Source organism: Tupaia chinensis, unplaced genomic scaffold (assembly GCF_000334495.1).
Source record: "Tupaia chinensis unplaced genomic scaffold, TupChi_1.0 Scaffold000338_1, whole genome shotgun sequence".
Lineage (NCBI taxonomy): Eukaryota > Metazoa > Chordata > Mammalia > Scandentia > Tupaiidae > Tupaia > Tupaia belangeri.
In genome coordinates, this window is record NW_006159832.1 from 449017 (window position 1) to 473598 (window position 24582).

The window sequence follows — 24582 nt, forward strand, 5'->3', positions numbered from 1 at the left end:
CTGGAGCCATGTGGAACCTTCTTCTGAAGGCCTGGCCTCTTCTGCCGCTAGCTTGTTTGCTGGAGGCTGAATTATCAATAGAAAATCTTCATTTCCTGAAATATCTAGTTTGCTGGAGCCATGTGGAACCTTCTTCTAAAGGCCTGGCCTGTTCTGCCTGGGTGGGAGGACCAGAGTGATAATTCTAAAATATTTTTTTTGAATGCAGTTTAATTTTTTTTTATTCCACTGTAACAATGATACTATGGTATGGCATGTGCTCTAGAAAAAATAATTAAGCTACAGTATTTCTGATTCAAAAGAAAGTGAGAGTTGTCAAGTTTAGTCATCATTTTTATTAGTTTAAATTTTTCCTGGCTTTAAAATCTGGAAAATAGTATGAGCTCTCATACTGAGAAAAAGCTGAGGGCTCTATAGGTAACTTTGTACCCCTCTTCCTCTGTTCTCTTTTCACTGGATTTCTAGTATATATATCTCTGGGTTTTGAGGAGATAGTTAGGTAATTAAGTGTTTTGGTTTGAAAGATCACTTGTTGATCTAAAGAATACATGGAGCAGGAAATGCAAACACAAGATCGTGAGTTGTCTCAGCAAAAGGTCTTTCTTTTCCATTTTGTTTAATTAGGTTCCTAAGAGGTTGAAAACAAGATTTTCTACAGATAAACTGTAGGGTAGATGAGTGCCTTAGGAAAATTGATAATTAAGTACACTAGGTTGTGCTATTTATGGGGTCTTTATTATGGAGATTAGTTAGTTCTTTACTTGCAGTTTTTAAGCACTGCAGTCAAGAAACAGCTTGTGTGTTGTTAAGTAATTTTTGCTGAAGCTATGGTGCCACCAGGGTCTCAGTATTTACATCACACATTCATTCATTCACTCATTCAGGTACCCTACACAGCCTTATGGAATACCCATTAAATATCAGAACCTGCTCTGTCCAGGAAAGAAGCCTTCAGCTGTAATCAAACCCATGGAACAGATAGGTTAATATGCTTCTATAGTCAGTGCTTTTCTTATCAAGAATGGGTCTTGATTAAAATAGCGAAGCATAAAAATTAAATAGCAAAGGAAGCTGCTCTCAATGCTAGTTTAAAAAGAAATTCTCATGGTGGTTTTATTCAATAACTTTATTATGAATGCCTATCAATTATCTGTTTCAATAAAGATCTAATCTTAGAGATTATGTGTGTGTGTTTTTTATTTTTCATTATGTGAGAGGATGTGTGAGCAAACACATGCATGACAGAATAAGAGAGAAAGAGAGAGAGAGGGTGAAAGGACTCTTTCAATAGGGCTGGCCATTCACAATCCTTCTTCCTCCAATTCTCCATCCCATCAGGATCCTGGGCATGCATGTGCACACAACCAGTGTGAACTTGATGGGGCCAGGACTTTAGCTCTAGTGTGGGACCTGTTTGTTCTGTGCAGTGTCCTGATTGCATTTTTTTTGTTTGTTTATTTTGTGTGTGTGTGTGTGAGAGAGAAAGACAAGCACCCTCAACAGAGTCTTACACCATGGTCTTTCTCCAAGCCTTTCCCAACCAACCCAGATCAGGGCATATGTGCATGTGCCTAGCAAGTACAGGTCAATGTGGGAAATAAATCCTGGTTTTCCATATGGCTTCCAGCACTGCAGGACATTGTGCTGCTGCTGCTCCATGATGGCAGGACTTATTTTCTTTTTAGTGGTCACCAAAACAAACAGACAGAGCAAACTGGTGGCACGGTGTTTAAGGCAGCTGGATCCCAAGTGACTGACTGCAATTTAGATTTTGCTTGAAAAACATTCCAGGCATGTGTGCATACATGCCCAAAATTCCACAGGGAGAATGGAGAAGGGATTGCAGAGTGGCCATCCTCTCAAGGGGTGATTCTTCATTCTCACTATACCATTTTCTCCCTCTCCTTCTCTCTCTCTCTGGTGAGCACATGCTCTCTATAGCAAAACTAAAAAAAAAAAAAAAAAAGAGAGAAAGAAATAGATTTTGCTCCAAATGTTTGTATCTTTTTGAAGAGATATTTGATTTTGCAAACTTTTAAATAACTGTTTTCAGTTTAAGCTGCTGCCTTACTCTAAGGATTTTTCAAATATTAACCAAATGGGAATTCATGCTATTATTACCCCTGTTTGGAACCCTTGAGTAGGTAGTTTAATAAATGTAAAAAAAAAAAAAGAACAATTTTATGTTTATTTTTCACAGAAATTTTTATTTTAACAGAAAAGACAGTAAAGTTAATCCTTCCTAGCCACACAGATTCCACAGCCACAAATTCAACAAAACTTAGATAAAAAGTATTTTAAAAAAAGATTACATCTGTAATGAGTATGTGTAGGCTTTTTACCATAGTATTATTTCCTAAATAATTCAGTACAACAACTATTTAAAAGGTGTTTACATTGCATTAGGTATTGTAAGTAGCCTGGCAATGAATGACAGAATAAGAGAGAAAGAGAGAGAGAGGGTGAAAGGACTCTTTCAATAGGGCTGGCCATTCACAATCCTTCTTCCTCCAATTCTCCATCCCATCAGGATCCTGGGCATGCATGTGCACACAACCAGTGTGAACTTGATGGGGCCAGGACTTTAGCTCTAGTGTGGGACCTGTTTGTTCTGTGCAGTGTCCTGATTGCATTTTTTTTGTTTGTTTATTTTGTGTGTGTGTGTGAGAGAGAAAGACAAGCACCCTCAACAGAGTCTTACACCATGGTCTTTCTCCAAGCCTTTCCCAACCAACCCAGATCAGGGCATATGTGCATGTGCCTAGCAAGTACAGGTCAATGTGGGAAATAAATCCTGGTTTTCCATATGGCTTCCAGCACTGCAGGACATTGTGCTGCTGCTGCTCCATGATGGCAGGACTTATTTTCTTTTTAGTGGTCACCAAAACAAACAGACAGAGCAAACTGGTGGCACGGTGTTTAAGGCAGCTGGATCCCAAGTGACTGACTGCAATTTAGATTTTGCTTGAAAAACATTCCAGGCATGTGTGCATACATGCCCAAAATTCCACAGGGAGAATGGAGAAGGGATTGCAGAGTGGCCATCCTCTCAAGGGGTGATTCTTCATTCTCACTATACCATTTTCTCCCTCTCCTTCTCTCTCTCTCTGGTGAGCACATGCTCTCTATAGCAAAACTAAAAAAAAAAAAAAAAAGAGAGAAAGAAATAGATTTTGCTCCAAATGTTTGTATCTTTTTGAAGAGATATTTGATTTTGCAAACTTTTAAATAACTGTTTTCAGTTTAAGCTGCTGCCTTACTCTAAGGATTTTTCAAATATTAACCAAATGGGAATTCATGCTATTATTACCCCTGTTTGGAACCCTTGAGTAGGTAGTTTAATAAATGTAAAAAAAAAAAAAGAACAATTTTATGTTTATTTTTCACAGAAATTTTTATTTTAACAGAAAAGACAGTAAAGTTAATCCTTCCTAGCCACACAGATTCCACAGCCACAAATTCAACAAAACTTAGATAAAAAGTATTTTAAAAAAAGATTACATCTGTAATGAGTATGTGTAGGCTTTTTACCATAGTATTATTTCCTAAATAATTCAGTACAACAACTATTTAAAAGGTGTTTACATTGCATTAGGTATTGTAAGTAGCCTGGCAATGATTTCAAATATATAAGGAAATGTGCATAGATTATGTGCAAATATTAAACCACTTTATATAAGGGACTTTAGTATCCATGGATTTTGGTGTCTGCAGGTGTCCCATTACTGTTCTCCAGATACCAAGGGATGACTGTACTTAAGGACTTGTAACCTGTGAAGCTGATGTGGGAAAATGGGCACCTTACACTGGTATGTTGGGTCCACCTAATTCATGCATTATGGTGCCCAATGTTGACTTAAAGAAGGAACGTTCTTACTCTCACGGAGTTCATAATCTCACAGAAAGAAAGATAGATGAATGAATATACACCTGTACAAAGCCTTCTGGTCAATAACCTCCTGGCACGGGGGCCAAAGATCAATTAAGCTATTTCTTGGAGTAGGTGGGTATTGGAAGATGGGATGTCAGAGTAGGGTTTTAAAGCTGGAGAAAAGAAACTTTGATCTTTTTTTCAGTAGGTAGGAGCAAGCCTTACCCTCTCTCACCCTTTCCTGCTCCTGTCCTTTGCATGATGAGCCCCTTCTCATCCCTCATTCTCCATGGGAATCCTCTTTGCAAGGATGTCTGACCCCACAGCTGAATGAGCCCCTGCTGTCCCTGTTCCCATCCACCACAGTGGACTTTTTTTTTCTTCCAGTTGCACATCATAGTACAGATGTAGCATTCAGGGGTAGATTTGGAGCTTTTCTCTCACTAAATGATAAGCTTCCTGCGGGTATGAATTATGTCTGTTTTGGCTGTATCAACAGAGCCTGGAAGTATTCCAGGTAAGAAATAGGCATTTGACAAGTATTTGTCAAAGTATTATTGAATGTATGTGGCTTTTGTAGTGAGAATAAAGAAAAGTTTAAACTTTGTTTCCACCTTCTCTATTGAGATGGCATCAGATGATTTATTTGTTACCAATGACCCCTGATAGATATAGTTCCTTACAGGACACACTAAAATAATTCCTTATAACTTTATGCATGGCATTGGCGAGCCTCCATATCTATAGTTCAAGGTTGTAGAAGTTCTTTTTTTTTTCTTGAATAGAAAAGCATTAAAACAGCTTTTCTTCATTTCACAGCCTGACAAACTGTCTTCAATGCTCATTATTGCCTACTCTATCTAGTCTAAATTTCTTCCATCTATATTTAAGCTTCTCTAAAATCTGACCTCCTATATTTGAACTTATTTTCCATTCTTCCCTAATATACAACTTACATTTTAGAGGCCCTCTTGGGCTACTCACATGTCAAATTCATACCTGTGCTTCTTTCACAGTGGTCCTGCTACCCTTTGTAGGGGAATAGCCTCGTTCTTTGCTTTCACTAGCTTTGTCAAAGTTCTCCTCAGTCCAGCTTCTATCCTCCACCCTATCTGGCTGCTGGAGTCTCAGTGGTCTCTCTCTTCTGATGCTTTGTGTATTTCATGTCTTAGCTCTCAATCCAGTGTGGATTCATGTGTATTGGGCTTACCTGCTCACCAAATTAATCATAATTTTCAAATCTGAAAAATAGAGCCAATCTACTTGTCATATGTAGGTGAAAGAGAGAGAAAACACTACGAAGAGCTGGCACAACAGCAATGCCAGTTTTTTCTTTTTCTCTCTTTCTGCAGTCACAGCCCTAGTGCTAAGCCCAGCATGTTGCTTAAGAAATGGAATTTGATCGGCTGATTCCTAGTGGGGGTCTACTGTGTAGTCTGAGGAGGTAATTGAGCAAAGACCAGAGAATGTGCTGCCACTGAAATTAAGAGAACATTTTATTTCTTCTTTTTTATATCCTGGGACAAGATGAAAGGGTAATTTTGCCACTTTATTCATGGAGAAAAGAGTTTCAAAAAAGTATGAACTATTAACTGTACATGTGTATGGAAAGTATTTTCACAAAACTTAATCCTAAGAACTTCATCGACTCTCTTAGGAGATACGGGGAAACTAGCCAGTTAACTAGCAATATTTATACAAATCAAAGCCCCAGTTTCAGAACCACAGGAAATAAGATACATTGGACATTGAGAGGCAAGCAGGTTAAATGGCTAGAGATTACTTTCAGGACTTTTACCTGCTAGCCTCCTGGGTGTCTTAGTTTCTTACTTTGATCTTTTGCATGCGTGTGCTTCTACACACATCCATAGAGACTCACATGCCGATACACAAAGACACATAAACACTGATGCAGAGACACATGGACATCCTCCCTTTACTTGCCTCTTAGGTGCAGGGGCATGTCCTGGCCACCAGGTGTCACTGCATGAACCGTGCTGGAAATCACACAGTGATGCCCTGCCAGTAGCTGTCACCGTGCCACTTTCTGGATGACCTTTAATGAAAACAGAACTGCCAAAGTAGCTTGACAGCAAATTTTATTAGTAACAGAAAATCCATCATAAGACTCACTATAGAATTGCACCGATTAGTTTCTCTTATCTGAGACGGTCACAGTAAAAACAGCTAAAGAAAAGAATAAAAAATTGCCCACTTCACTGGGCTCCTACCAATTGGTGGGGAAAGGGCAATTTGAAATGGCTTTGGGTCTTGCTATGCATAAGAGTTTTGGTAAGCGGAGGGTTATTTAACTATAGGTTAATGAAGGTTTTTCTTTCAAAAGCAAGTTGAGATGAAACCTAATTCCTCAGGTCATATGCTGTATGCAAGAAATCAGACTGATTTCTCTAGAGCATTATATTCAAATTCACCTCTATGCTTCCGTGTGAAGCTAGAACAATTACATCATTCCCTCCTGTGTAACTAGCATACTTAATAAGCCTTAAATATGCATTCTCATGCCAACAGGTCCTTCAACAAAGGCAATCTGCACATTTCAAAAATCAAAAGCAATTTGGCTAAATGACCTGTAGTGTAACATGGTGCATGCCTGTGGAAACGACTAAGGCTAGACTGCAGGCATTTTATAAAGGCTGATCCTTTCAAAGATGCATTTTTTTCCCAGAAAAAGTCTTCACTGCTATTTAATATTTTTTTAAAAATATAACTCAAATTAGAGTCTCATATGATCAAAGAGAGTATAGGAATGTCCACTGCTTTTTGACATCATATAGATTGTCAGACTTCAAGTTTAATAATGTCTTGATAAAAAAGGCTTCATAATTGGAAACTGTTGAAATTGGCTTTGTTTTATTTAGGCAGAAAAGAAAGTTATTGAGATGATATTGGAAAGGTTGGATTTCAGGCTCTGACACTAACAGCAGCCATGCATAGAAACTCTAGCTCCCTTAGAACCATAGGAATATCCCAGTGAGAACCCTGCCACTTTCACTTTTGCGATTGGGCGTGACTGCTGACAATGAAGCCCTCAAGATTTCTGCCCCTAGCCTCACCTTGGTAAAGTCCTCTGATGTCCCTGTCTCATCCACTCATTCACTCCAGAATCAAAGCTTCTTGGGAGGGCATTCAATCAACTGAGGCAATGTTGTGCATCTTTGGCCATCAGTCAGGAGACTAGCATCTGGATTTTTCAGTTTCCATAATGACAGGTTGATCAGACTGTACAACAGGACATTATTCAAAGCTTGGGGAGGAGTTGGATGCTGGTCAGCCACAATGCCATGAGTGTCCACTGTAGTCTGTGAGGATCTGGGCCTTAAATTGAGGAACATTTATGGTTGGGCACAGAAAGGGGTTGAGGTATATGTAGTGTGCCAGTGGACTGATAGCTAAGAACATTTTTTCAAGTGTCCATATATAGGGGCATAGCTGCAGACAGGCCACCCAGATATGGATACCATGCCTGTTGCATCCTACAATTTACCTGTCAAATAAAGCCTGCTCCCACCCCTGCATAGCTGTGTGCTCTGATATGCTCCTGGATTTCTCCTGCCATCTGTCCCATGCTCATAAACTTGATGATATCTCTCACACAGCACCCCTTACAGGATTCCCAGAGTATCTGGTGCCCCCTTCTCCACTCCATCTCTGTCCACTCCAAGATGCTGCCTGTTAATTGGAACCACCATCATTAGAATTACCTGGTGTGCTCTATAGCTCAATTAAGTTAGCATCTCTGGGGAGAGACTTGGCTTTTGGACTTTATACAAAGCTCCCCAGTTGATTCTTAGGAGGCCAACTTTATGTTAAAAAAATTCATGAAGAATTTCTTGAGCTAAGAACTGTGGCAGAGGCACTTTGATGGCTGCTCTGGTGTCATTAAATGACTTGGGGTATCACAGTGCCTCCTCACCATTTTGAGCATGACAGTCTCATTCCCACCTACAAACCTTGGTGAGTGCTGTTTCCCCATGTCAAGTGCCTTCCCAAACTCACTCATTTTATGAGTTTCATTCTTACATATCTTTCAGTTCTTTGTTCAAGTGCAGCCTCCTTTCTGAATCCTTCCTTAGCTATTCCAGCCTATATTGTTCTCTTCTTGAACTGTTATATTTACCTTCATTTTTAAATTTATTCTTGCCTTTTAAATTATACCCATGCAGGGGCCAGCAGGTACTGTGCTAATTAAGGCACTGAACTCCTACATGGCTGACTGCACTTCAAGTCCTGGACCTGGCAGCTTGCTTTCTCACTTTCCCTCTTTTTCTGTCTCTCTCTGATGAGTGAACATGCCCTATAGCAAATTTTAAAAAATAATAATGATAAATAAAATTAAATAATTATAAAAACTTATATCCATGCATTTGCCATCCACTTCTTCTCTGTTGGACTTTGGCTAAGTATGTACATGTGTGTCTAGAAATGTATGGTATAACTGCCTTGTGTTAAGAAGTCTTGTGCTCTTCTTTATGCTTCATGTCTCAGCAATTGAACTACAAGATTTTTTTCTTTATTTATAGTAGAGTGTATATACATATGAAGATGAGAGAAAGAAAAGCACTGTCCACAGGATCTGGTCATGCTGTGATCTCCTTCTTTCTGACCTCTTGCCCATTGAATCTTGGGCACATGACTGGCATTTCTCAGGCTGCTCATGCTGGGGATTCAAATCATAGTCACCACATAGAATCCAGTGCAGGACGTTGCCCCTTAGTCACAGAGCTGGAACTGGACTATGGAATTTTTAATGTCAAGAATTGTGGTTTACATCTCTTTGTGGACTCTTCAGTGCCTACTATATAGTCCGTTCATTCATTCTTTCTGTTATTTATTTATTTATTTATTTATTTATTTATTACTTTTGCTGTAGAGTATATCCACTTGGTGGAGAGAGACAGGGACAGAGAGAGTGGGAAAGTGAGAAATTAGCTTTAGGGGGGATGGCCATGTTGTATTCCCTTCCCTTCCATTCTCCCCTTGGTATTTTGGGCAGCATTTTTTTCCAGGTCTGAGACTTGAACTACAGAGTCGGCTCTGTGGGAGCCAATGCCTTAAGCACTACACCACATGCTGGCCTCATACAGTTATTTCTTACCTCTTGGCTCAATACATATTTAATGAATTTTCAGTCATTTATGGTTATGGTCTACTTTACAATTGAAAATATACTTCTCAGTAATAGAATACCTTTCATGAAGATACTTAAAGGAACATGACATTGAACACTACTTTTATGATTCTATTGTTTTTTTTTTTTTCTCTCCTTTAGAGAGATATTTGCTACTGGGCATGTGCACTTGCCAGAGAGACAGAGTGAAACAGAGAGATAAAAAGCAAGAAATCACCCCCATGGGGATGGATACCCCACAATCCCTTCTTCTCCAGTCTCATCTTGGGATCCTGGGCATACATTCTCATGTGCCCAGCATGAGTTTTAAGCTGCTGGGTCCGGGACTTGAACTGCAGTTGACTACATGGGACTCCAGCAACATAAACCTTATGCATTCTGCTGGTCCCAAAACTTTTATGATTTTTAGTCAATAATAGCACAGGCAATGAGAACTAAAAATGATACAGACAACTAAAGGGAGGAAAGTACTATATTGCTATCTATGAAAATTACAGCTATAATTCCATGACTCCTTTCATGTGTCTGGCACTGTGCTAAATGTTTGTGTACATCACCCATGTAATCCTCATAGAAACCCCATAAGGTAGGCAGTGTTACTGTGGTTTGATAGATGAAGATTAAAAGACTCAGTAGTGACAGTCGATTATGATCCCACACTGAGGAGCAGAGCTGAGCTTCAACGCCAAGTTGCACAAGCTTCTTTGTGTCACCTTTGTGTGTTTGTGATTTGAATCAATTATTTTGAGTGGAAGTAGGAGAGAACCAAAACCCTGACTTGGTGTTGTAGACATGACAATTTCACTGACGCTGAGTGGTCATGGTTGGAATTAATGAGAAGGACAAGACTGGGGGGTGTAAAACCCACCGGAAGATTTTGCCAAAAACAAGTCCCCGATTTATAAATAATGTTGCTTATGTGCAGGTGGGTGGTTTTGAAACATCCCCTGCTGTTTGTTGTTACCCCTTGTTCACTCTGTAAGAGATTGGGAACTGGCACCTGCTCTCTTATTGATGTGTGTGTGTAGCTTTCATTGTCACGTTTATCAACATACTCGCCCCGTGGAGAGGACAAATTGGATTCACGACCAGACCTCGGTAAGACTGCATCTCCAGGTAGTCGGTGGGGAGCTGTCTGGAAACAAATGTGTTTTCCAACTTGCTCGACCCTTACATTTCCAGAGGGAAGCGTGTAAGGTGAACTAACCAAAACTTGCCACCAGCTTGTCTCATCTCTCAGTGACACTGATGGAAGAACACAGTGGATAATGACTCATTTCTGTGCTCATGTCCAGATAATAACTCTCACTTCTTAATAACTTCCCTCTGGCCATCAATATCTCAAATGCAATAAAATTGTGTAAGCTGGCAGATGAGGTTTTAGTTAGATGTGAAGCAATTTTATTAAATCAATGTATAGGTAATAGAGGGCTCAGTTCTACCTGTGACCAGACGTAGAGGTGTGTTAAGAAATACACAAAAACTGTATGAAGACTCAGAATGAGGAGGCTTAAGGTTCCCAAGACAGTGACAGAATTTTTTTATTTTCCTGCTTTTGCATTTTTTGGTTTTTAATTGCCAGAGGGCACATATGCTCCTGAGATAGAAAGATAGATAGATGATAGATAGATAGATAGATAGATAGATAGATAGATAGATAGATAGATGATAGAGAAACACACTCTTGGGCCTGATCGTGCCACAATCTTTTTTCCCTATTTTGTCATCCCAGCAGGATTTTAGACATGCATACACACATGCCCAGCATGTTTGTTAAGTTGCTAAGGCCAAGATTTAAATCACTCAGCTATGGGAGTGGCCCTCCTGTCTTCATTACTGATGAATCTGTCTTGGTGTCCGCAAGGTTAGCACCTATCTGGACTGCTATGTGCAGGCTCTGTGTGGAAAGCATTAGGGATGGCATGAGACCCAAGTGCCACTCTTCTCTTTTCTGCTGTTGGATAGGAAAGACTCGGCCTTCAGCTCTGGAGATCTGCGTTCTTGTCTGGGCTCTCTTACTGTCTAGTTGCTTGACTCTAAGCAAATCTCTGAACTTCTCAGAATCTCAATATTTCTTTTGTAAAATCAGTTACGAAATTGCCACATGCCCTTTCTGCTTGAAATTCTATACTGTTACTCCTTCTCTGTAAAATCTAGTAGTTAGATGACAAGACAAAGCAATAAATTTGAGAACCAAAATCATAAGTCAGAATAGCAGATAAGATATCAGTAGAGAAGGTGGTCATTGTAAACTAGATATGTTATAGAAGAGTTTTGGCTTCAACTATACACTAATGGTGCCCAGAGCTAACTCCTTGGAAAGCAAAACGTCAGGAATTCAAGAAAGAGATGATCAGGGGCAAAGGCTCTGATCAAATCTGTGAAAAGTGAAAGGGACTTTGTCTTTTTAATAAAGACTTTGTTTCACTTTTCTTTCTTCCTGTCTGTTCTTTAGAATACACTGTATTTTTAGGGTATGCTTTCAGTATTCTTAAAAGCTACAGTAGTTATTGGGTTATACAGAGATGCTAAAAATATTAGGAAGCAATGGGTATCACTTCTATTTATTAAAATACTTGTGATAGATAATATACTCATTACATTTACTTGCAGGTAGATATTAAATTCTTTTAAAGACATATAGCAACTCATTCAACTTCATATAATTATGCAAGGTTCTCTGCCCCTAGTTATAAGAACTTAGTTAAATATGCTCCTGAGTCTGTCTATATTTTTAATGATCATTTCATTTCCCTCATTAAGCATTTGGGTTGCTCACTTGAAACCTCCAAATTGATAATGTTCTTCTCATCTTTATGTGCTGTTCATGGCAGCATGGAAAAAAAGAAAAAAGAAAAACCCTCAAAGTCACAGCAACGTCTATAAAATGCATCTGCTCCAGTCAACAGGTCGCCTAAATATCCAGGACCATTTCCCCCAGGAATTACAAGAGTGATTCCTGTGTGCTTAAACATGCATCTGTCAGCTCTCACCTCACCTCTACATTCCCTTTCCAGAAAATAAAAACCGAAGAATAGGAGAACTGCAAAATTTCATCTTAATGATATGAAAATGAAAGATGCTGCCCAACCATTACAATCTAAATTGTATTTCACCAAATGTATATGTGAAACTCTAACCCACAATGTGATTACAGTTAGACACAGGGCCTTTAAAGAGGCAATTAAGGTGGGAGGCAGCAGGTGGCATGGTGGCTGTGGTTCTAGACTTCCACATGGCCGTCCACAGTTCAAATTCCAGACCCAAGGTCTTGAAACTTATGTGAGAAGTGTGGGAATGCATGCCCAAAATCCCAGGAGGAGAATGGAGGAGAAGGGATTGTGGCATGTCCATCACCCCCAGGGGATGATTTCCCACTTCTCTCTCACTGTCTCTGTCTCTCTCCAGCAAGAGCACACACCCTGTGGCAAAAAAACAAAAACAAAACAAATAAATGAACAAACAAAAGTCAGTTAAGGGCAAGCTGGTAGAGTGGCAGATAAAGAGGCTGGATCTCACATAGATGACTACAGTTCAAGTCTTGGATCTGGCAGCTGGAAAAACATACCTGGCACATGTGTGTGCATGCACAAAATACTGAAAGGAGAAATGGAGGAGATAGGATTGCAGCGTGACCATCCCCTGCATGCGTGTGATGCTTTCTACTTTCTCTCTCTTGCTCTTTCTCAGTGACTGCATGCACCCTCTAGAAATTTTTTTTAAAGTGGCAATTAAAATTAAATGAGGTCATAAGGATGGGGCCCTAATCCAACGTGATTTATAAGAACAGAAAGAGGCACCAGGGATGCATTTGCAGAGAGAAAAGTCCATGTGAGAACTCAAGGAGAAAGCAGCCATTTGCAAACTAAGGAGAGAGGCCTCTGTCAAAACCAACCCTGCCAGCATTTTGATCATGGACTTCCATTGTCCAAAAGTGTTGATACAGTAAATTTCCATTACTTAGGGTGATCAGTCTGTGTGACTTTGTTATAGCAACCCCAGTAAGCTAATACAATAACAGTAGGGAAAAAAACTGATCAGTATAAACAGAAAAAGCAACAGAATGAATATTTCTGAAATGGCTATGAAAACCTTGGGAAAATATTCCATGAAATATGACAGCAATTTTTTTTTTTGATTCTTGCCGCAGTGTGTGTGCACTCACCAGAGAGAGACAGAGAATGAGAAAGTGAGAAATCACCTTATCCCCAAGGGGAATGGTCACATCACAATCCCTTCTTCTAGTCTTCTTTTGGGATTTGAGGTATGCACATATGTGCACCCAATATGATTTTCAAGCCACCCAGTCTGGGACTTGAAGAATAGTTGACTATGTGGGAATCCAGTATCTTAACTTCCATGTCACCTGATGCCCCCACGACAGCATTTTTATAGATGGATTACAAACCAGTTGGACATGAAGAACAATCAAATTGATTAGAGCTGTCCCTCATTCTGTATCACAAGCATTTGCCAGTGGGAAGTTCGCACATGAAAAGATAAAGATAGTTCTAGATGATGTTAACTGAAGTAAAGGTGTCAAGCATCAGGCAACATGGAGTTTTTGACTGGTGCCATGTTCTTGCCTGCAAAGCCTGCTTATCAGCAGAGAGCGTGGCACAACCCTGGAAATAAACTTCCCTAGGGTGACACATTGTCAATGAACAAATCAACTGAAGCCTTTGCTCTCAAGAGACCATGTTCAATTTTTGAGAGGTTTAATTTTCTTCTTTGGAACTGAATAGCCTGGGGAAGATTGGTGCTGTGGGAAGGTGCTAACTGAGGGAATGTATTCTTTTTCCCTGTAACCCAGATATGGAGCTAGTTTTATCAGTTGTTTGGCAAAAGTTACTATAATTATACCTTTTGTCTTATTTATGGGGAAAAGTTACAGCCTAGGGAATGCCTTTAACTCCTTTATTTTGCACAGAGCCTTTTGGTTAGCTTATGGTCAATGGATATTTAATCACTAAGATTACTGATGGGTTCAGAGCAATTCCTAGTGAAGTTTTCCTATAAGCTTTCAGAGTTGGAATCTGAGATTTTCAAAAGTTTAAGGGGAAACAAAATAAAACAAACAAACAAAAACTCACCCCCATCACCCAAAGGTATCTTACCAAGAGTTGACTCAATCCACACAAAAACAGAGGCAGGAAAATATTAATATAGCCATTTCACAGAGGGAAAAATAGAAAGTGAGAAGAAAGAAGGAAATAGAGAAGGAAGGAAGGAAGGAAGATTGGTTAGCTCAGAGGTCCAGCCATGAAGGGAATAAATATTTAACATATGCTTTGATGTTGCAAACTCTGAAGCAATAATGGACTTTTCTAAAACAGAGTTTCCTCTTCTAAGAAAGAGTCTACTACAGTCTCTTCTGGAGAGGCTCAGATTAGACAAGATCACATGGGTAATGTGGAAGGCAAGGGTCTGGGTTCCCTTGAGCATCATGTAATCATCACTGTGTTTATTCATTAACCCTTTTCCACTGAACTCCAATGGAAAGATTTTGTCTTGAATCCCTACTCCACCCTTTAGTATCTTTGCAGTCTTGGGACAAAAACCCCCTTTATGTGCAAAAATGGCACAAAACTATTGACCTTCTAGTTTGGTTGGGATATTAGGTCAGATACATATGTGCAGTAGTATCTTTAGAGACAGAGCCATATTATTCTGTTCCTCACCTTTAGGCTGTCTCCCAGGGGCACAATGTATTATTAAACACCTGTCTGTATTCATTACATGCCAATGTTTTGTGGCATTCATGGATAATAGTAGTTTTTTTTTTTTTGAGAGATTTTCACTGTAGGGCGCGTGCACTCGCCAGACAGACAGAGAGAGACATAGAGACAGAAAGCAAGAAATCACCCCCCAGGGGGGATGGTCACGCCGCAATCCCTTCTCCTCCATTCTCCTCTCGGGATCTTCGGCACGCACGCACACGCGCCCGGCGTGAGTTTTAAGCCACCTGGTCTGGGACACGAACCGCGGTCGACTACATGGGAGTCCAGCGACATAGCCATTATGCTAACTGCTGGTTCCCGATAATAGTAGTTTTGAGAAGGGGAGTAGTTAGTGTTCATTGAATGTTTGTCACTCACTATGTGAAGTTCTAAGTGCATTATATATATTATTTTTCCTCTGATGGATCATTCTGTCCCATTTTGAGAAACCTAGGGAATGAAGTTAATCAACATGACCAATGTCTTATCACTAGTGAATTGTGAATCTGGGATCAGATGCCAGGGACCTTGACTCCAGAGTCCACTATCCTAACAGCTCCACTGCAGATCATTCTCTTTTTAACTTGAAATGGAAATTCTAATTAATTCTTCATGCCTTTTTTCCAAAGCCACTGATTTGGATAATTGCTTTTCAGTTAATGTTTTCATGATATCAAACATTTTGTCCCAAATTCTCTTGTCTTTAGTAAGAATACGAGAGGTTACAAAATTCAAAAATTTAGAATTTGAAAGATCCAATATAGAATCGTGTAATCGTGTGTGTGTGTGAGAGAGAGAGAGAGTGTGTGTATGTGACACACACACAGAGAGAGAGAGAGAGAGAGAGAGAGAGAGAATGTATATGAGAGAGAGGGAGAGAGAATTGCCATTTCATTTTTCTCTAGAGGCCTTTAAACTAACACATGTTATCTACTGAAAGTAGGTAGATTGATACTAAGATTAAGGAAGAGATGAGGTAAATGCTAAAGTGGTCTCAGAAAGAGACTGGAGTGCATAAATTTGGCTCCTCTCTTCCATGGAGGTTGCTGAAACTCAGTGAAATATGGCAGAGCCAATGCTCTTCTCCTCCAGGTTCTGTATCTCTGGAAGATGCTTAGGAGACAGGTCTTACCCACATTGCACAGGGTGTTGGATCTACACTCAGTGACATGCTTACCAAGAACTTACCTCATGCCACATGTTGTGTATTATTTCCTTGCTCTCACAGCCATACTTGGACATAGGTGATACTATCTTCATATGAAGAGACATAGAAACCAAGGCTTAGAGGGGGCCAGCAGGTGGCATGGTGGTTAAGGTGCTGGACACTCCCACATAGCAAACCATGATTCAGGTCCTGGTCCTGGTGGCTTACATTTTTCACTTTCCCTCCCTCTCTCTCTGTGGCTCTCTCTGGTCAGATTAAAATAAATGAATGAATACATAAAATGAAATAAATAATTCTTTAAAAAGATGAAAACAAGGCTTAGAAAAGTTGTAACTTTTTTTAGACATTAATGCTCCTAATGGCACAGGTCAGTTATGCCTAATATTGGCATAAAATCCTGGACAGAATATAACAAAGGGCTATATAGGGATCCAAAACTTCAGATGGAGTAGATATGGGTAGAGTTGGAAGGGCACCCTTGGGATCTGAAACTTGAGATGGAGCAGATACAGGTAAAAGTTCTTAGTAATCTGAAGTTGTCCCTTTATGACTGTGTAAATAGGCCTTAGAACCATCCAAAATGTGAGCAAATCCTCCCACTCATGCATACCTGCACACTTACACATACACACACACACACACACACACACACACACAATGTTATGGAAATTGAAACACCAAAAGAGCTTAAGCACTTGGCATGTTTCTCTTTATATCTTTACCACATAACATAATTTTTAAAAAGTTTTAAAACTGTTGAACAAAAATTAAATCCTGGCTTGGGGTAAACAAGGCTTCGAAGGAATAAAATGAAGGCAATTTTAATTTACTGTCAGTAGCAGCTTCTTCTTTACTAGCATTTAAAGCCAATTAGCAAGTATGAAGACAAAATTCTAAACATCGGAAACTTCTTCACAAACAAAAACTCACTAATCCAGGAAGCCGGATGGCTCACTGCCCAATTATACTCAGTAAAGCTACACATGGCTGTCATTGAAGAGCAGCCAACAGCACTCTGAAATGAATTTTGATGGGTGTAGAAAACATCTAAATTACATAATAATAGCTTACATTAGTATAACATTTTTATATGCTCTGTCTGTTTGAATAGTCATAGCAATCCCTGAGACATAGGTAGAGTAGCTCTTCCTTTCCCTACCACATATGCAGAATGTAAGATGGACATACAGTGGGGTGAACTGTTTTACCTAAGATCAGGTAGCTAGTAAGTGGAAGAGTGGAACTCCTATGTCTCAGCTGACCACCATTTTCCTTTCATTCTTTCCCCCTTGAAATCCTCAAGGAAATAAACATAAAGAGAAAAGGCTTATGGAAACTCTGAAATTGGAGCTTATTTAGTACAACTGTGGGAAGAAAGTCTATTCAAATAAATGGATTAATCTACTAGAATTATCCTTTCCTGACACTCTCTCTCCCCCTCTCTCTCTCCTCCCACTCTCCCTTCTCTCTCTCTCCCACACACATACACACAACATGCATATTCTACTAGGGGACGTTAATTCACAATTAAAATGAGCTTTGGATGGTAGCTGTTTAATAAAGCTAATTGCTATGAACTAGTGGTTTATGACAGAAAGTGATTTTATTTTACTGATGTGTATAGAACCCCTAACAATACAGCTGGGACTTTAACTCAAATTTTAAAAATTATTGAAGAGTCGCTAGTAACTTGATAAAGAAGAGAGATAAGCAACTCCTAGAAATGAACTGAGGAAAAATGAGAGGCAAAGGCTGAATAGGAAGGTTGCTATGGCAACTGGAGAACTCACCTTTCCTCCATAATGACAGTTAAGGTCAGAATGGGCACTGGGTCCCAGTTGATACTATTGGAATTGAAGAAATCAGGTATTCTATGGAAATTCTCTCCCAAAGCACTGTCTGAGTTTTGTAGACCTCTTTGAGCTAAATCTCCCTGTTCTTAATATTCTTTACCTTGTGGGGCACTTTTCAATCCTTCTGCACTTCTGTACTGACTATCATTCCCCAAAATTTTTTGGGAAAATTTTTATCCTTTTACTCTTAAATTGTATTGAGTTTCTTGTTATACATTGACTCAGGAGTATGCAAACAATGTCTGAATTTTAAAGTGATGATAAAACCTAAACCCAAGGAGTTGTAGATTTATTCAGAAGGGACAAATTCAGAAGGGGGTAAAAATCACAATACTCCCTCTGTACAGAAGTATCCTCCTGTGGAAGAACAAGATTTAAATCAACTCTCCAGGGCTCTTGAAGTCCAGAGGGGAGAAGATTGCATCTCACTTCAAGTCTAGATTATTAAGTTTTATTTATCATCAGCAAGCGCTTTATTTATGATCAGCAAGATCTTGACTTGGAGGAACGACACCTTATGTAATTGAAATTGCCAAGGAAACCTAGGGAGGAAGAATGTAATTACCTTGCTCTGTAATTAGCTCTGTTGGCATAAAGGGGGCATGGCTCTTGGAGTTCAATACTGAACGATAAATCAGGAACCCTGACTTCTTGTTCTGATCTTACCTGCAATTCACTAGTAACCTTGGGGACTGATCACTATTTCTTCCTCCATCTTATTTTTCTTTTACCTTTTTTGTTGTTGTTTTGTTGTCGTATGTAGTATAGCAATGTGTTTGACAACTGCAAGGTCCATGAGGGAAGGTAATTTCTTATTTATGTCTATAAAAAAAATCAAGCAACCCACTCTTTCTTTAGAATTTTCTTTTGTGTCTGTGAAAAGGATAATTTTGGGGGGAATGGAGTGAAGAGCAAAATCTAATTTTTTAAATTTCAGTGTATCCATTTATATACCTTGTTTCCCTCCCCTTCACTTGACTATGTCTCCCTGCATTTCTGATAGTGCTGTTGTCCTTTTCTATTTTCTGTTATTCCTTGAGTATAATTTATGGTCTTCCTTGTTCTTTCCTCATCTATGCTACTGACGTGACTGTGCCAATTGTTTTCCCCTCTGTGGTGTAGGTTTACTAACAAAAAGAGCTAAAGTATTTGGCATGCACAGTGGCTTGAAAATCACTAGATGGAGATTTAAAATAAGCTTGTCTGTTTCCCAAATGAATTGACATTTATAATGATGAAAATTTTACAATTTTGTTATTCTAAAAAGTGACTTGGTGAAGGATGAAACATTTGACTGAACAAGATTAACTACTGGCATTTCAATATGTGCAAAGCCAGTAGATCAATTTGACTTCTAGTAGTTTCACTAGCATTATGACATGACCTCCTGTAAGTATATATAAGAAACGCATGGTATTTAGATTACCTAAGCTTGTCAAAGATAATTTGCACTGGACAGAGTTAAATAGGCAAGGAAGAATTCATTTGAGATTATTCAGGGTCCCAAGAGAGGAACAGTGGTAATATAATGGGGCCCATGTGGCAAAGGTCCTAGGTTTGCATTCTGGAACCTTCCTGTGCACACCAGACACACTAACACCTGTGATCTGAGGTGGCCTACTGGAGGAGAATCATGGTGTGAAGACTCTTGGAGGTACATGTCTTTCTGTCTTTCTATCATGGAAAAAATAAATGCATAATTAAAAAATGTTATTGCAATTGGGAAGAAAGGCTATTAAAATATAGGAGAGAGATCCGTTGAAACAAGGAGGGGACATGTGTAAGCAATGGAGTGCACTCATTGTAGAGTACTGGAGGACATAAGTGGGGCACTTTGTCAATGTTATTAGACCAGCTGTGATTGCTAATTGGCATCTACTTATGCTAGGCTCCTACTTTCCTACAGAAACTGGAAGATAAGGAGATAGGAACCCTACTTTTCTGGGTGACTAAATTTTATTAGAATGCCTCCCAGGTCCTTGAGAAAGGCAGCCCTTTGTTGTACAACTGGCAAGAGATTGGGAGAAGATTTACATTTCAAAGGAAGAAAGAAAGAATTTACAATGGCAAGTTTTCTAAAGTAAATGCTCTAAGAAAAGGGAGGTCAAAGGCCAAGAGTCAGGAAGACACCTTTCTAAAGTTTGATCCAGCTGAGGACTATTAAGGCAGGCGTAGTCAAGCTTAATAATTCATACAAAAATATGATATATGGAATTAGGTAATTTATTGTAAGATAGATGTGAACTTACCACTGGTCCCTGCAAAAAATACTCATCTTTGATGAATTAATCCTTGGCTGGAAAAAATGACTTTGGCTACAGCCAAGATAAGAGACATTAAACTATTAGATCATCAGGAAAGTCATGACATATTTTTCTATGGTTTTCTATACAAAAATTTGTCATGACTTTCCCGATGACCCAGTAAAAATAAGCAACATGGCAGTATCACAGGAAACATGTAGGAATGGTGCTATGGCCCAGAAGTGTAATTAAAATCAATCCAATATTCCCATGGTAGGATATTTTAAATTAACTTTTTAACATTGCAAAGTTTACTTTGTGTATAATTTGATAACTTTGTTCACATTCCATTTTTCTTATTTTGTTTTCTAATTCTCTATCTGAAGTAAAGAAGGATTGCCACAGTTGTAGAAAAGTCACATGTCTGGATTCAAACATTGGTCTTATAACTGTACCTTTAGTTGGCCAAGTTCAAAAGCTTTTATGAAAATGGACATCATAAATAATTCATATCCTCGTCAGAAAGATTCTTGTAGATGCTCAATAGATAATGATGATGATTCTTTGTGAAACATGAGTACTTAAAAAATATTAAGTGTCCTTTATCTCCAGCAACACTATGGTATATAAAAATAAAGTTTTGAGGGACTTTTTTTTTTTTTTTAAGAGAGATTTTTACTGTATGGTACATATGCCTGAAAAATGAGATAGATAGGGAGAGAGAGAGAGAGAGAGATCACCCCCCCAGGGGGAATGGACATGCTACAATTCTTTTTCCTGCATTCTCTTCTCAGGATTTTCAGCATGCATGCACGCATGCCTGGCGTGAATTTCAAGCTGCCAGGTCCGGGACTCACCTTAACCACTGTGCCACCTGTTGGTTCCCTGGTTAACTTTTAAGGACAAAAATGTCATGATAAATACTTGCCATGATGACACAAATGTTCTTAGAGTGATGACCCAGGACAAACAAATTAATTAACATCTATATTATAAAAAATATGTAGATAGTATTCATAACTCCTTTTTCCTTTAGTTAAAAAATATCAAATATAAACACTTAACAATTGTGTTTCAGTTTAATCTCACTCAAATCCACTATGAAATCTTAAAATGCCCAACATCTTAAATTGATAAGGATTGATAAAATGTCATCTTATTTTGAGCATCTGGGAAGATAAACCCCTGTTGTGAATAACAAGGGAAACCCACCTTGTTCCTTGGGTTATTGGAGAATTGTTTGGCTGAATTGTACCCCACTTCAAGTCTACCTTTTGTGGGGGAATTATAAAACTCCAGATGCACACACAAATGGGAATCTGTGAGATTGTTTCCCAACAAACTGCATTGGACTTGAGGTTATGTGGATTCCTGGTAACCTTCTGACTTCAGTATATACTGAAATTCTTGCTGAAATTCTTTCTATAGAATCATGTCATCACAGCTGTTGTAAGTTAATTTTTAAAATTCAGAATACATTTTCCTTTAGGCACTCTGGTGTTTAGATTTCCAGGTTTATTAACAAAACTGATTAAAATGGACTTTAATGTTTAGTTTGTCACTTAAAATTTTCTAAGCTTCTTATGAAATCGAACTTCCAGTCAGACTCATCTGAATCTTTGCAGAAATCCATGCCTCAATTCTTGACCCCAGAAACTGTGAGAACTGTGTGATAATAAATGTTTGCTGCCTTATTCCACTAACTTTTGAAGTAATTGGTTAGGTAGCAAACATGTGAATAATATATCAAAGTTGTAAAAGTGGTCTCTAAGAATGGGCACAAAACCAAGAATAATAGCTATTTTCAGATGTCTTATGAGGAGGCTTCCTGTAAGAAGATCTGCTACTTGGATTATGATCTAAAAAGAAAAAAAAGGAAGCTTTATTGGGCATGATGCTGCTAATGATATTGGAAATGGACATAGCTGATTAAGACACTCATTGCCTCTGTCCTGCTGGATTAGGATCTGATGAGGGTTCGTTATAGAATGCAGGCATTGGATCTCCACCTGTGCTTTGTCAGAGAGGCTCAGAATTTCTCCCATATACTTAGCAAGCCAAGAAAAATCAATCATAATGAACTCATAATGCAATCCAGGGCTGGATTACTTTTTGGAGTACCATAGAAGGTTTTCTAGTTCTGGATATTAGGACTGAGACCCACACTGCAATTTCCTTTTCTCCAGAGATGAGAAAAGAAAAGGGGTAAGGCAAAGGCCAGATAGGAACAACATACCTCCTGGGAAGAGAACTACGCATGGTCTTCCCTAATAGAAGGAGATGCCAGCCAGCCTTACAGCTACACTTTACAGAGATCCTACATTCTGGAGCTCTAATTTTAAGATTAAAATTAAATGATATGAAAGCCTCTACTCTTTTACTTACAATTACTCTCAGCCTTTTGTTTTCATAAGCAAATAAATGCATTTGTCTTTTCTGCTAATGTTAGAATGAGTCTTCCTTAATTTATACAGGAGCACTGATATGGTTACTAACAGATTCAAAGGGAGAATTGCACTGGAAATGCCTCTGGGAACCTGTTTCAAGACTCCTCAGTCACACTGAGGACATAAGTGGGTCTACACTTAAAAGATAATTTTAGGAGAGAAAACTGCTCAGAGACTTTTTTGGAGAGGGTATAGCCATGTTGTGAGACTCAGCTCTTGACAAAGTTTGAGCATGCTGTCCTCCTACCTGAGCTTGGTATGAAGAGCTCTAGGGAACCCCATTGGAGAGCTTTAAAATGTGCTCTGTGCAACAGAGATTCTACAGAGAGGGATGATTGGTGTCTTTTTTGGCAAAGCAGAGACAAGGTTCTTACTACTACCTGGGGATTAGCCCTAAATTCTCTAAGCAGGGGGAGATGAATTTTTTTGTAGATCAAACATGACACACTTGGGGTTATCCTGAGTGATCTTCCATAGAACCACTTGAGGGGATAGAGTCTTTGGTAGAAAAGAGATGGAGGGAACCAGCAGTTAGCGTAATGGCTATGTCGCTGGATTCCCACGTAGTCGACCGCGGTTCGTGTCCCGGACCCGGTGGCTTAAAAAACTCACGCCGGGCGTGTGTGTGTGCGTGCCCAAGATCCCGGGAGAATGGAGGAGAAGGGATTGCGGCGTGACCATCCCCCCTGGGGGGTGATTTCTCGCTTTCTGTCTCTATGTCTCTCTCTGTCTGTCTGGCGAGCGCACGCGCCCTACAGTGAAAATCTGTCCAAAAAAAAAAAAAAAAAAAAGAGATGGAGATGACCATGGAGTTCTCTGGGTACCAGGTCAAGAGATGATTTGAGGTAGTCTCATCAGCCCTAAGTGGAAACTTCAGAGAAGGAGCTCCTAAATGGAACTCCAAGGAGGTTATAAAAACTTCTGAAGGAAGGAGATAACTGTAGTCTCCTGCCAGACCAAGATGGATATAAAAGCTCTAATTATCTTTCAGGCCAAGAAAATGTGAAGTCCACAATTAGATGCTCTTTTTCCCCAAACTTCAACTTTGATGGGAACAAAACCTTGCTGGTGAGCAAGGTAGGCAGTGATAGAGGATGAGTAGAAGTCCTTTTATTTTAGAGTTTTGATTAAAATCTTGAAACTGATTCTAAAGAGTAAACTGAGTTTAGACTTTACATGGACAAAGTTCTTTCTAACTTCCTAGGTTGAACAGAAAACCCATAGGACTTGTAGAGATTTCCATAGGGCCAGGAAAAAAAATTATAGCAGGTGAATAAAGATCAAGATGGTGGAAAACAAGAATTAACAATACCTTTTAATATTATAAATTATGCTTGTTTAGCATACCAGTTTTATCTAATTTGAATTATTGAGTTGTTGGGAAAGTTGTGATGCATTTTGCATAGAAAAACAAAAAGATAACTTTACCAACAACCTAGTAGATTTATTTTCACTTATGAGTTTATGTTCCTATTTATACATATGTTATTATTCTTAATTTCAGTTTTGGAGTTAAACAAAATTTCTTTAACTGTTCCATTGTTTGTAAATGAAAGTATAAGTAAACATGTAGTTTATTGCATAAAACTCGTACCTACTGGTGGCAGGTGGTGAAGGTGGCTGGATCCCACAGGGCTGACAATGTGGTTCAAGTACCAGACCTGATGGCTTGAAAAACACATTGGGCACGTGTGTGTGTGCCCAAAATCCTGAAAGGAAGGAGTGATGGAGAAGAAGGGATGTGGTGTGACCATTTCTCACAGGGATTACTTTCTTATTTTCCTTCTCTTTCTTTCTTTCTGGTGAATGCAGATACCCTCTAACAAATTTAAAAATTAAAAAAAAAATTGTGAAACTTTGTTAGGATAGATTTTTTTTCCTGGTTTTTGAAATACAACACTTTTTAACAAACATACATTATATTACATATGCTTATGGTAATCATATTATTTATCATTTAAAAATGAAATATATTGTCATTCCACATATACTAAGATTTGTTCACAAACACTATCCTTTTGGGATAAAAATTTATCTTTAAATACATGTGGGTAAGAGGTTACAAATTAGTGGCTGGTAGACCAAATCAAGTGTGTTTGTGTGTGAATGTATATATGTGAGTACATATTGT

General features: G+C 38.9%; 1 pseudogene; it reads right to left on the minus strand.

Moving 5' to 3' along the window:
- Window positions 1-6996: 6996 nt before the first annotated feature.
- Window positions 6997-24582, minus strand: part of LOC102475093 (importin subunit alpha-1 pseudogene) — a 184579-nt pseudogene continuing 166993 nt past the window's right edge.